Source organism: Talpa occidentalis, unplaced genomic scaffold (assembly GCF_014898055.3).
Source record: "Talpa occidentalis isolate TD23 unplaced genomic scaffold, MPIMG_talOcc4v2.1 talOcc4.18, whole genome shotgun sequence".
Lineage (NCBI taxonomy): Eukaryota > Metazoa > Chordata > Mammalia > Eulipotyphla > Talpidae > Talpa > Talpa occidentalis.
In genome coordinates, this window is record NW_023601851.1 from 658,222 (window position 1) to 670,787 (window position 12,566).

At 36.2% G+C, this 12,566-nt stretch overlaps 1 protein-coding gene across 1 annotated transcript in view; it reads left to right on the forward strand.

Moving 5' to 3' along the window:
- LOC119250667 (zinc finger X-chromosomal protein-like) overlaps positions 1-12,566 on the forward strand; it is a 60,063-nt gene that overhangs the window by 40,258 nt on the left and 7,239 nt on the right.

Genomic DNA, 12,566 nt, shown 5'->3' on the forward strand with positions numbered 1-12,566 from the left:
ACAGGCAGAACGACTGAAACACACTGCTGCGGGGAGCAGCAGCAGGAGAGTCAGGAGAGGTCTCCTGTGCTGTGTGGGTATTTCCTTGGCCAGGGATCAAACTCATGCTGCACTGGCCGCTGATAGTTTCATAGGTTGCATCTTAACCCCTTGTGCCTCCTGGGAGGACCTGATCTTATTTTCTAATTAATAATGACATTGGTTAAAATGAATATTCAGTGAATAAATGCTCAAACTCACTTCTACTCTATATACTCTGATAATCTACAAAAATATGGTTTGTTCCAATTTAATTCTAATTTTAATAACAAGGAGAGAAGGTAAATTTATTTTAACTTCATTTTTTAAATAAATTTTACATATTTACTTCTTTGTTTTGTAGTTTTAATTACTGGATTTGTATGTTACTTAATAGTGTAAGCTTAAGAGTTTATGATAAAATGGTAAAACAAAAATAAAATTTTGGAATTTAAAAAAATAAATATTCACCAGGAAACATTTCTGAAAGGTGAATAAGGGCATCATTCCTTTAAAATTCTATAGAGTTCAGGTAGAGGGTTTTTGTTTATTACATAGAATTAATCTGTTTTATGTAAAAACTATAAAGTGTATTTAGAAAATAATAAAGTAGATGTGTGATATAGGAGCTGTTAAAAGACATTAAAAGAAGGTAGCAATTAGAATTCAGCTATGAAGCAGAAGGGAAAAATAAAAATGTGTAAGTATAAAAAGCACTTCTTGGGCCTGCCCTGGTGGTGCTTGCGGTTGTGTGCTGCGTTATGAGACTGTCCACAGCCTCTACAGCGCCGGTTTGATCCCAGCCGGCTGGCCAGCAAGGATCTCACAAGGCTCGGCAGACCTCTCCTGTCATGCCTGTTCTGCTCCTCACTCTGTCTCTGGTGAATCCTCTTGCCCTCCCACACATCTGGCCTGTACCCTGGTTCTTGTGTAAAATGAATAATTAAAAAAAAAAAAAAAGCACTTCTTGTAGAAACAAAAATAAAAATGAATTTTGCTGACTGATTATAATTGGAGGTATTGTGGCAGACTTTAGAAAGTTGCAATGGAAATAGTTTTAAAAAATTGGGTAAGAAAATGAGTATAGAGAAAGTTGATAGATATTTGAGACAGAAGAGATGTTAAAACTCACATATTATTTTTAAAAAATCCACAAAACAATATGACAAAAAGGTAGAAGTTTGTCCTGGTGAGTATTAGAAATCCTTTACTCAGTAAAACCAGTGAGAACACTGGTAAAATTAGAATGAACTTTTTCAGAATTGTGGAAACTATAAAGACTTAAGGTATTAAACCTTGTTTAAAAGAGAAACTTTCACATTCACATTACTCATCCTCAGCTCTGTTCAATTAAAAATTTTAACATTCTTAGAAATTAATATCCTGTAAATATTGTAAAAATGAGTATCTTAGTAACTACTGGAAGGCAGGAAAGTATGAGGTCCCATTTAAGACAGTTGTCATTTTTCACCTCTTTAATGATTTCCTGGAAGATTCTACTCATTAGGTTATCTATTTGTCTAGATTCAGAGTTTCCTCATATGAACATTTTTTTACCCTCTGGGTTGGTTTGTCAAAAATAAGGTAATTATAGAACATCCCTGTTAATTTAATCAGTTGGTACATAGGGCAAAAAATAGACTAACCCTAAAACTTAGGAAAGGTGTTGGGATGTGTACCCACCGAGGGCTTTGAAAACTGGTATGTATTCCTAGAAATCTTGAGAATTCCCAGGTTATTAGTGACATGAAGCTATTCACAATGTTGAAGCTCTACCCAAGCAGGAAATAAAAGGTAGTGGGAAGCATATAATGTCTGACTAAAAATTGCTTTATTTCAGCACAACCACAGAAGAAATTTAATTAATGGGTCATTTATCTAACTAAACACACATTTTCGCGGATACACAAAGAATACTAACTTTATAGAATTAGTTTAGAAAAACGTAAACATGGCACAACCTATGTCCTGACTTCAATTCATATCAAATTGTAATATTTGAGATTTTTATGTCTCCACAAAAATTATAAAATATACTATTTTCCTGTGTACTGGCTGTCCACATGCCTTCTTATACTTCATATGTCGTTCCCTCTAGCAGCAGTAAGTTGAGCCCTACCATGTTTTGACATGCTTTCTTCTTCATCACATTTTCTTGACTCCTGTCAGAACCTAGGATAATCTGTTTCAAGTATTGAGAATTTCAGAGATATTAGAACGCAAGAGTATTAGAGTGACTACTTGATGATTAATAGAACAAAGTGAATACAGTTTCTGGAAAGGACTCCATGAAAGAGAAATAGGCAGAATAGCTAGTCTCTTTGAAATTTAATTTCTGAAGTAATTTTTTTAAGGTTTATTTATACATACAAGAACTGGGGTAAAGTCAGAGGTGTAGATGTTGGGAGGATTCACTAGACACAAGAGTGGGGAACAGAAAAGGCAGATCTCCTGAAATACGCTGCTGAGGGGAGCAGCAGGTGAGACAGGAGAAGTCTGTTGCGCCATGTGGGTTACCTCCCTGGCCAGGGATCGAACTTTCTTTGCAGTAACTGGATAGCTTCATAGTGCGATGAAGTGCTGATGAAGCTATCCAGGGAGGCCCCTGAAGTAATTTCTTAATTTAAAACTAAAGTAGTTATTGTAGCAGGCAGTGTAGGCTCTTGGCATCAGTGAATTGATAAGACAATTTTCTGTCTTTTGAAGAATACCTTCTGTTAGGCATATAATGACAAAAATAAGTAAATTATATGTATGTTAGAAAGTTCTTTGGAAAAGTGAAAAAGCTTTAAATAGAGAGTACCTGTAAATATGGTCAGGGATACCTAGGGAAGATGACATTTTTTGAAATAGATTAAGTTTGAGTTGCTTAAGAGACATCAAAAAGGAAATGCATGTGCTAATCTGAATTCAGAAAAGAGGTTTGAAGTGGGAATATATAAATGAGGAATTCTTTTGAAATAATTTATTTACTTATAGTTTATATTATTGTTCATTTTTTAATTTTAATGGTGGTGCTTTTTTCTCAGGTGTGGTCCCCATAGAATTTCCACCACTAATTCACCCGTGCTCCATCACCACAGTCCCCTGAGCTCTTCCTGCCCTCCTTTTGATCCCTCTCCTTCCTCCTCCCCTTCAGGATGTCTCTGATTTATAGGTTTCTGTATATTTTTGTCTTGTTGTGTTGTCTTCTTTATTGTTATTAATAATGAAGACTTCTTATATAGGTGAAATTTAAGTAAAAGACATAATGTGACCATTAAAAAGAATAGATGATCACACATAAAGAAGGCTAAGGATTATATTTTGGTATAGTAAGAGGTAGGGGAAAAGGGGAAGCCCTAGCGAAATGCTGAGAGTCATGACTCTCCCATAACGTGGGAGGGAAACTACTTGGATCTTAGATACTAAGTGAGGTACATGAATCTAGAGGAGAGGAAACATCTGTGTCAGATGCTGCTAGGGGAAGTCAAATGGACCTGAGAGTTGCTCACAAGTGTCTTGGTGAAAGGTGTTTGTGCAGGTATAGGGCGAAAGCCTTAATAACTAAACTGAGTTTATAAAATGTGCAATAAGTAGAAATGGAGAAATGAAGCTGAAGATTGCAGTAGTGGATTCAGGAAAAGGTAACTACTACTGTTATTTTAAGACATAGAGGTGAAAAAACAACTTGTTTATGGGAATGTTCCTGTGGAGGATGCTAATTATATTAATGATGGAAAAGTATGGCACAGTAAAAAGATGGTACAGCAGTCCTGAAACAGAAGTTTTTATTTGTGTTAAATAGGAAGAACACAGTTGTTTATAGTAACTGTGGATGAAATTTATGGATTTAGTTGTTGGTAGATGGATGAGTGGAAGTTTGTGAATTAACTTTCATGATGTTTCAGTTGTTTTCAATAAAACATAAATGAAAGCAATGGGTAGGTGGTATGTTTCATGTTAACAGAGAAAATGTGAAATATATAGAATTCATTTAAGATCATGAACAGGTATATAAAAATCGAAACATGGTTGGAAAAGAGTGAAAAAAAGTGAACCCGTAAGTAAATTATATGTACCGGTGTGTGTATTTTTTACTTGAGATTTACTTTTAGAGGAATAAAGGCAATTCTTCATAGAGAGTTTTTGGTTCTACCTATCAAAAATGAGGGAGGGACAAATATTAAGATGAATTTGACAAATACTCAAGGAACTATTTCGTTGATCAGCTATAGAATTACATTGACTTTGTTGTGAAGTTTTTGCTTAAAATAGCATGCTATTTCCATTTAAAATGTTGATATTTATTGTATTTATTGTTTAGTAATATGTATGTATTTGAATTCCTATAAATTCTTTTTTGGATATGAATGCAATAAGATATTATCCTCTTTATAAAGAGTAGTCTTTTTTTTTTTTTTTTTGAGGAATGGAAAATTGCTAAAACACAGTGCATCTGGCTGTAATTGGGTGGTAGTGCTGGGGAGGGCTTTCTAGGAGAGAACTAGATTAATATGTTTTACTTGGTAGGAAAAGAACAGAATAAGGTCAGTATCTTTGTTTACAGAGGACTGATAATAGTGTTTAGGGTTGTTTGATGGGAAATCTGCAGCGTGAAATCGAATGGTTATAATCTGGTATAGGTAAAATTTAACAACAGCTTAATCTTGAAAGATTAGGAAAATCAATTAATTCAAAAGGCAAACTATAGAAGTTACAACTTGTGTAGGAGCACGAGTTGGAGGAGGTTAATTAGGAAAAATGCAATTCCAGTGCACATCCCAAACAAAGGTTTTCACCTTATAAAATTAGGAATTTCTTCTAGAAGTTCACAGAAGTGATAAAAAATAATCAGCTGAAAATGAGTGGAAGTTTCAGTTCTAAAGACCAACATCTTTTTCACAATCCTTTCAGTTTTGTGAGACTTTACTTTGAATGTCTTTCGTGTCTTCATTACTTTTTTTTTCCCCTAAGATTTACTTATAGATATAATAACTGGGGTACAGGCCAGAAGTGCGGATGGTGAGAGGATTCACCAGAGACAGAGTGGGAAATAGAACAGGAAGACTGACTGAAATACACTGCTGAGGGGAGCAGCGGGCGAGTCAGGAGAGGTCTGCTCTGCCATATGGGTAGTTACCTGGGCTGTGATGGAACTCATGCTACAGTGGCTACGGATAGTTCTAGGATAGCTTCACAGGTTGTGTCTTACCCAACTTGCGCCACCAGGGAGGTCCCCCCATTAATTTTTTTTAAAGGCAGAAATGGTGTAGAGAGCTTATCTCTTGAGTCAGCTTTGTCTGTTTTTAAGGTTTTATTGTTAATATCAGTATTAAAATCATAGTGTTATTTTGAGTTGCTGGCAGACACGTAAATTTTTCTTTATTTAAATAAATAATAATTTAGTTTAGATTAAAGATTTACTTACTGTGCATGCAAGAGTTGGGGTGTAGGCCAGATTTGCTGGAGCCTGAGAGGATTCACCAGACGAACAGTGGGATGCAGAACAGGCTGATCTATTGAAATACACTGTTGAAGGGAGCAGCGAGGAGACAGGGAAGGTCTGCTGCTCCATCTCAGTTATCTCCTAGGCAGGCCAGGGAATGGAACTCCAGCTGCAGTGACTTGATATCACTGTTTTAACCCCTGCCCCACCAGGGAGGCTCCTTAAATTTCTCTTATTACTGTTAACTTACATTGCCATTATTTCATGTTGAAGTAATTTTTCTGATTGCCTTATAAAGACACCGCTGCAAGTTGAAACTTTTGATGTAAATTTTTTTTTTTTTAAGATTTATTTATTTATGTATACAAGAGCTGGTGCTACAGGCCAGATATGGAGGGGGCATGGGGTGAGAGAATTCTCCAGAGACTAAGCTGGGAGCAGAACAGGCAGACGAACTGAAATACACTGCTGAGGGGAGCAGCAGGTGAGAAAAAGAGAGGTCTGCTGTTCCATGTGGGTTGCTCCCTGGCTGGCTGGGGATCAAACTCATGCTACAGAGGCCTTGTATTGTTTTGTAGCACAGTGCTTAACCCCTTGCGTCACCAGGGAGGCCCTGTTTTTTTTTTTTTCCTGGAATTTTTTTTAAAGATTTATTTATTTATATAAGCACTGGGTACAGTCAGAAGCACGGGAGGGTGAGAGAATTCACCACAGCCAGAGCGAGGAACAGAACAGGCAGACTGATGAAATACACTGCTAAGGGGAGCAGCGGGCTCAGCAGGGTAGGTCTGTGCGGCCTGTGGGACTCTTGCCGGCAGGCGGGGATCGAACTGTTACTGCAGAGGCTGTGGGCAGCTTCAACCACTGAGCCACCAGGGAGGCCTCTTATTTAGGTCCCTTATTCCTAAATTCCTGCTATGTGTGAGACCATCCAGTATTTTTTTTTTTTTCTGGCTTATTTCGCTGAGCGTGATCCCTTCCAGCTCCATCCATGTTGATGCAAATTGCATGAGTTTATCTTTTTTGATTGCTGAGTAATATTCCAATGTGTATATCCACCACATCTTCTTGATCCAGTCATGTATTTTTGGGCATTTGGGTTGTTTCCATAGCTTAGCTATTGTAAATAGTGCTGCTATAAACATAGGGGTGCAGGTGCCTTTTGAATTAATGATTCTGTGTCATTTGGGTAAATACCTAGGAGTGGAATTGCTGGATCATATGGAAACTCCATCTTTAGTACGTTGAGGAATCTCCTGTTTTCCATAGTGTGTGGATCATTTTACACTCCCACCAGCAGTGCAGGAGAGTTGCTTTTTATCCACATCTTCGCCAACATTTGTTGTTGCTAGTTTTTTTAATACGAGCCATTCCCACTGGTGTAATCGCATTGTAGATTTGACTTGCATTTCTCTGATTACAAGTGATGCTGAACATTTTTTAATATGCCTGTTGACCATTTGCATTTCCTCTTTGGAGAAGTTTCTTTTTATAGCACTTCCGCCCATTTTTTGACTGGATTATGTACTTTGTTTTTGTCGAGTCTTACCAGCTCTTTGTAGATTTTTGTGACCAGTGCTTTATCATAAATAATGTGTGCAAAAATTTTCACCCAATCAGTGGGGTGTCTCTTTGTTTTGGTTACGGTGTATTTTGCTGTATAGAAGCTCTTAAATTTGATGTAGTCCCAGCTGTTTATCTTTGCCTTCACTATCACTGCTTTGGGTGATGGGTCTAAAGATGTTGCTGACATGTATGTAATGTTGTGTTTTTGCCTATATTTCCTTCTATATATTTTATGGTTTCAGGTCTTACGTCTAGTTCTTTAATCCATTTTGAGTTGGTTTTTGTGCATGGTGTGAGGTAGTAGTCAAGCTTCATTCTTTTGCATGTAGTGACCCAGTTTTCCCAGCACCATTCATTGAACAAACTTTCCTTGCTCCTTTGTCAAAGATTACTTGACCGTAAATCTGTGGGTTTATTTCTGGATTTTCTGTTTGGTTCCGTTGGTCCGTGAGTCTGTTCTAGTTCCAATAACAGGCAGGTTTTTTTGGTTCTTTTTTTAATATTTCATTTTATAAAATTCTTAACATCATTTTTCATTTTTGCACAATGTATGCATTTTCATTTTGGTTATATTCCCCATACAATTGCACCCTCCTTATTTTTACCTTAATCCTTCCTCTCTCTTTCCCATCCACTCCACAGTGTGTCTGGTTTATAGTTGCTTGTTGATATTGATTTTTACATTGTATTAATTAGTCTTTTTCCTGGTCCCTTACTTAGGTTTTCTAAATTTCTGCTATGAAATTTTTCTTTTTCTTTCCGATTTACTTAGCTGAGCATGATCCCTTCTAGCTACATCCATGTTGCTGCAAACTGCATGTGTTTATCTTTTTTGATTGCTGAGTAATACTCCATTGTGTAGTTTTGATTATTATGGCTTTGAGTAAGCAGTGAAATTGAAGTCCGGGAGTGTAATACCTCCATTCCCTTCTCTTTTTTTTTTTTTTTTCCAGGAGAGCTTTGGCTATTCGGAGTTTTTGGTGGCTCCTTATTTCTTTGAAGAATGTCATTGAAATTTTATTGGAATAGCATTGAATCTTTAAATTGCTTTTTGTAGGAGGGCCATTTTGATAATGTTAATTCTTCCAGTTTGTGAGCAAGTTTGTGTCATCTTCTATTTCTTTTAATAGTGTTTTATATTTTTCTTTGTATAGGTCCTTTACCTCTTTTGTTAGGTTTATTCCCAAGTATTTGACTTTTCTGTTAAAATAATAAAAGGGATGGTTTTCTTATTTCTTCATCAGATTTATTGTTTGTGTGTTGGAAGGCTACTGATTTTTGTGTGTTGATTTTGTATCCTGCTACTTTACTAAACTGATTAGTTTAATTAGTATTTCTGTGGAGGTTTTGGGGTTCTTTATGCATATTATCATATTGTCTGCAAATAGTGATAATTTCACTTCTTTTCCTATTTGGAGTCCTTGTATGTCTTTCTCTTGTCTTATTGCTCTGGCTAGGACTTCTAGTATTATATTGAAAAACAGTGGTAAGAGTGGACATCCTTGTCTTTTTCCAGGTATTAATGGAAATGCTTTCATCTTTTCACCATTGAGAATGATACTGGCTGTTGGCTTGTCATATATGGCCTTTATGATGTTGAGGTATGTTCCTTGTATCCTGAGAATTTAAAGGGCCTTATCATAAATGGGTGTTGTACTTTGTTGAAACTTTTCTCAGCATTTATTGATATTATCATATGGTTTTTATATTTCTTTTTTGTTGATATGTTGGATTACATTGATTGCTTTTCAGATGTTGAACCATCCTTGTGTTCCTGGAATAAATCCTACTTGGTCGTGGAGAATTATCTTACGGATACATTGTTAGATTCTTTTAACTGAAATTTTATTCAGGATTTTTGCATCCGTGTTTATTAGAGATACTGTAGTTTTCTTATTTTGTGTTGTCCTTGTTTGATTTTGGTATTAGTGTAATGTTGGCTTCATAGAACGTGTTTTGTATTATCCCTTCCTTCTCAATTTTTTGAAAGAGTTTATGAAGGATAGGCACTAGTTTCTTTCTGACTGTTTGATAGAATTCATTTGTAAATCTATCTGGTCCTGGGCTTTTGTTTTGGGGGAGAATTTTGATTACCATTTCAATTTCACTGCTTGTAATTGGGCTGTGTAGGTGTTCTATTTCTTCTTTATCTAGCTTGGAGATTGTAAAGTAGTGGGATTTTGTCCATCTCTTCTAGAGTGTTCAACTTGTTTGCATATAACTGTTTATAGTAGTTTCTGATTATTCATTTGATTTCTGCTGTGTCTTGTGATTTCTCTTCTTTGATTTGTGATCCTATTTATTTGTGCTTTCTCACATTTTTCCTTTGTGAGCGTGGCTCGGGGTTTGTCTGTCTATTTTTTTGAAGAGCCAAAGTTTTGGTTTCTTTTGGCATTTTTTGAGTTTCTATTTCATTTATTTCTGCTTCGATTGTTACAAAGCAGAACTTTCTTCCTCAGGTTTTTGGGGGTTTTTTGTTGTTCTTTTTCTCGTTCTTTGAGATGTGAGATTAGATTGTTTCTTTGAGTTCTTTCTTGTTGATGTGAGCCTGTATTGTTATATATTTTCTTCTTACTAGTCTTTTTTGCTGTGTCCCATACACTTAGGAAATTGTTGTCCCCCTTTACTCAACTCAAAGTATTTTTTAATTTCTTCTTTAATCTCCTCATTAGTCTAATGGTCTTCCAGTGGATTTCAATCTCCATGAGGTAGGAGGGTTCCTTGCCTTTTATGATTTATTTCTAGTTTGATGCCTTCATGGTCAGAGAAGATGGTTGGTATGATTTCAATCTTGTGTTCTTTTGTTTGTAGTAAAATATTTTGCTTTTTCATGCAGAGGATGTGTTTGAATGTGTTTTACTATGTACTTTTAAAAACAGAAGCAACTGGAGAATATTTTACATCTTTTTTTCTAGATTCTCCTGCATGTATGCTGAAACCTCTGTCATGTAATGCTATCTCATTTTGACATTCCAGAACCACCTTTAGGAAAGTAATCTTATTTCTGTAAGTTAAATACATTATAAAACTACTTAGATCAGAATCGAGGTCATGATGCTTATTATTCGCCATAAACTGTATTTATAAAATAGTGAAAATACTTTAGATACTTAATACACATATATGTACATATACATACTTATATGCATTTTGTATGAATGCATACATGTGTGTGTATTTATAATTGCCAATAGTTGAACCAGCTGGATTTTTTAAACTTTGGTTTCCTTAAACTTCTACTAAATCTACTCTATCCTTCATATCTTAATTTTTAATGTAATCTGTTCTTTTAATATTAACCATCATCCTTATCTCTTGTGTACATGTGATTAACAGTCACCAATCAAGATCTTTTCCAATTTTCTACTTTCAAAACTCCTGTCTCATTCTCACCCCTAAAGTATCAGAAATATCCTCTTGTTAAGGCATATATTCAGCTCTCAAAGAAATGGTATTTTTCTTCTTGTTGAAGGAATATTCTATCATATTTGTAGTTTCATCTCTATTTTTGATATCTTCAACTCAGTAATACACCATGTCCTCTAACTGCCACCTCTCACTTAACTTTCCCTATGATTGTGAGCATGCTTAAATATTTTTACCAAATAGACAAAAGTATCTTTGATCCTTCAGCCCATTCTGGCTCTTGCTGTTTTGTGCTTTTTAAAAGTAATTATCTTAGGGCCTCCCCGGTGGCGGAGTGGTTGAGCGCTGGGCTGCGAAGCTGCCCACAGCCTCTGCAGTGCCGGTTCGATCCCCGGCCACCGGGTGAGGGTCCCACATGGCACGCAGACCTCTCCTGCTGCACCTGCTGCTCCCCTCAGCAGTGTGCTTCGTCAATCTGCCTCTGGCTCTGGTAAATTCTCTGACCTTCCCACGCTTCTGACTGTAAAATAAATAAATAAATAAAATCTTTTTAAAAAGAAAAAACTAATTATCTTAGTGTAAATCATTTTACATAAAATTCTTAATCTATATCACTGTGCCCACATATGGGTTGTTACTAACCAATTCTCTCCAAGAACATCAGTGGCCTCCAGGTTATTAAAGTTAATGCATGTTCCTCACTTTGTTCATGTATTATAGCCAATGACTGAATCATTGGATAAGTGTCACTGTATTTTACATTTTAATGTCAAGCCATTAAATTAATCTTTTAAATAAATAAGCTGTGTAGAAGTTTGATTACACAAATGCATTTTTTGATCTTTTGTGAGGTAATGATGGAGAATGAAAAACTGTTTCAAAAATAGCAAAAATTCTAGTTCTTCCTTTGCAAAATCATTGTTAGAATTTAGGACATGATATTAAATAGTGTTCAGAACTGTCATAGCAGCCTTAGCATTTGTCATTTAAATCTTTTTACTTAAGATTTCTCTGCCTGTAAAATGCTGATATTGTAATACCTCCTTCCTAGCCTTGTAAGTGTTAAATAGTGCTTACAGTAGTCATTTGACAAATGATCAGTATTACCACAGTGAAAACCAACCATTAGTTCATTTTCTGCTTTCCCACTTTGGGGTTTCATTTTTTTCATGTTTGTATCATTAATATCTAGCCCAGAGTCTCATTTATATTTTTGACCCATAGTTTATTTACATAAAGTATGTATGTCTAAGTATTACAGATAAGTAAATCAAACTTTTCTGTGCTTTAGTTGTATACCGCTCTTCTTGGTCTTCAGTTATTACTACGTAGTTAAGTATCTAGAATAGAGAGAACATTTCTTGGCATTTTTCTGATGCACTCAATATAATAAATCTGACTTTTCTGATGAGATAAATTGTACTGTGAGCTAAGTTTTGATTAGTTTCCGCCAGACTTTCTTTTGTGTTACACATAGCAGTTGATGAGCTTTAGTAGATAGCAGTGTATAAGGGAATTAGCCTATTGATATCTGTTCTAATATAGTCTGTTTCTTTGACACATAATTCTTTACTTTTGTTAATTTGCAACATCTGAACTGTAACACTACATTTATTTCTTTGCTGCTTTTTTAAACTTGGAATGTAATATGTTTGTTTTCTATTCCCTGAATATCTACTATTGCAAGTCATGAGTGTGCCTCTGTTGATAAGCAAGGGCATTTTATTTCTTAAGATAACATACGTTGGACCTCCCTGGTGGCACAAGGGGTTAAGCACAGCACTATGAAGCTGTCGGAGCCTCTGCAGCACGGGTTCAATCCCCGGCCACCAGGGAGATGCCCACGTGGCCCAGCGGACCTCTCCTTTCTCGCCTGCTGCTTCCTCAGCAGTGTTTCGGTCAGTCTACCTGTTCTGCTCCCCACTCTGCCTTTGGTGAATCCTCTTACACTCCACACCTCTGGTCTGCGCCCCAGTTTTTTTTTTGTTTTTTTTTAAGATTTATTTATTTATACAAGCACTGGGTACAGTCAGAAGTGCAGGAGAGTGAGAGAATTCACCAGAGCCATAGTGAGGAACAGAACAGGCAGACTGACGAAATACACCGCTGAGGGGAGCAGTGGGCTCAGCAGAGGAGGTCTGCGCTCCCTGTGGGACCCTTGCCGGCAGCCGGGGATCAAACTGGCATT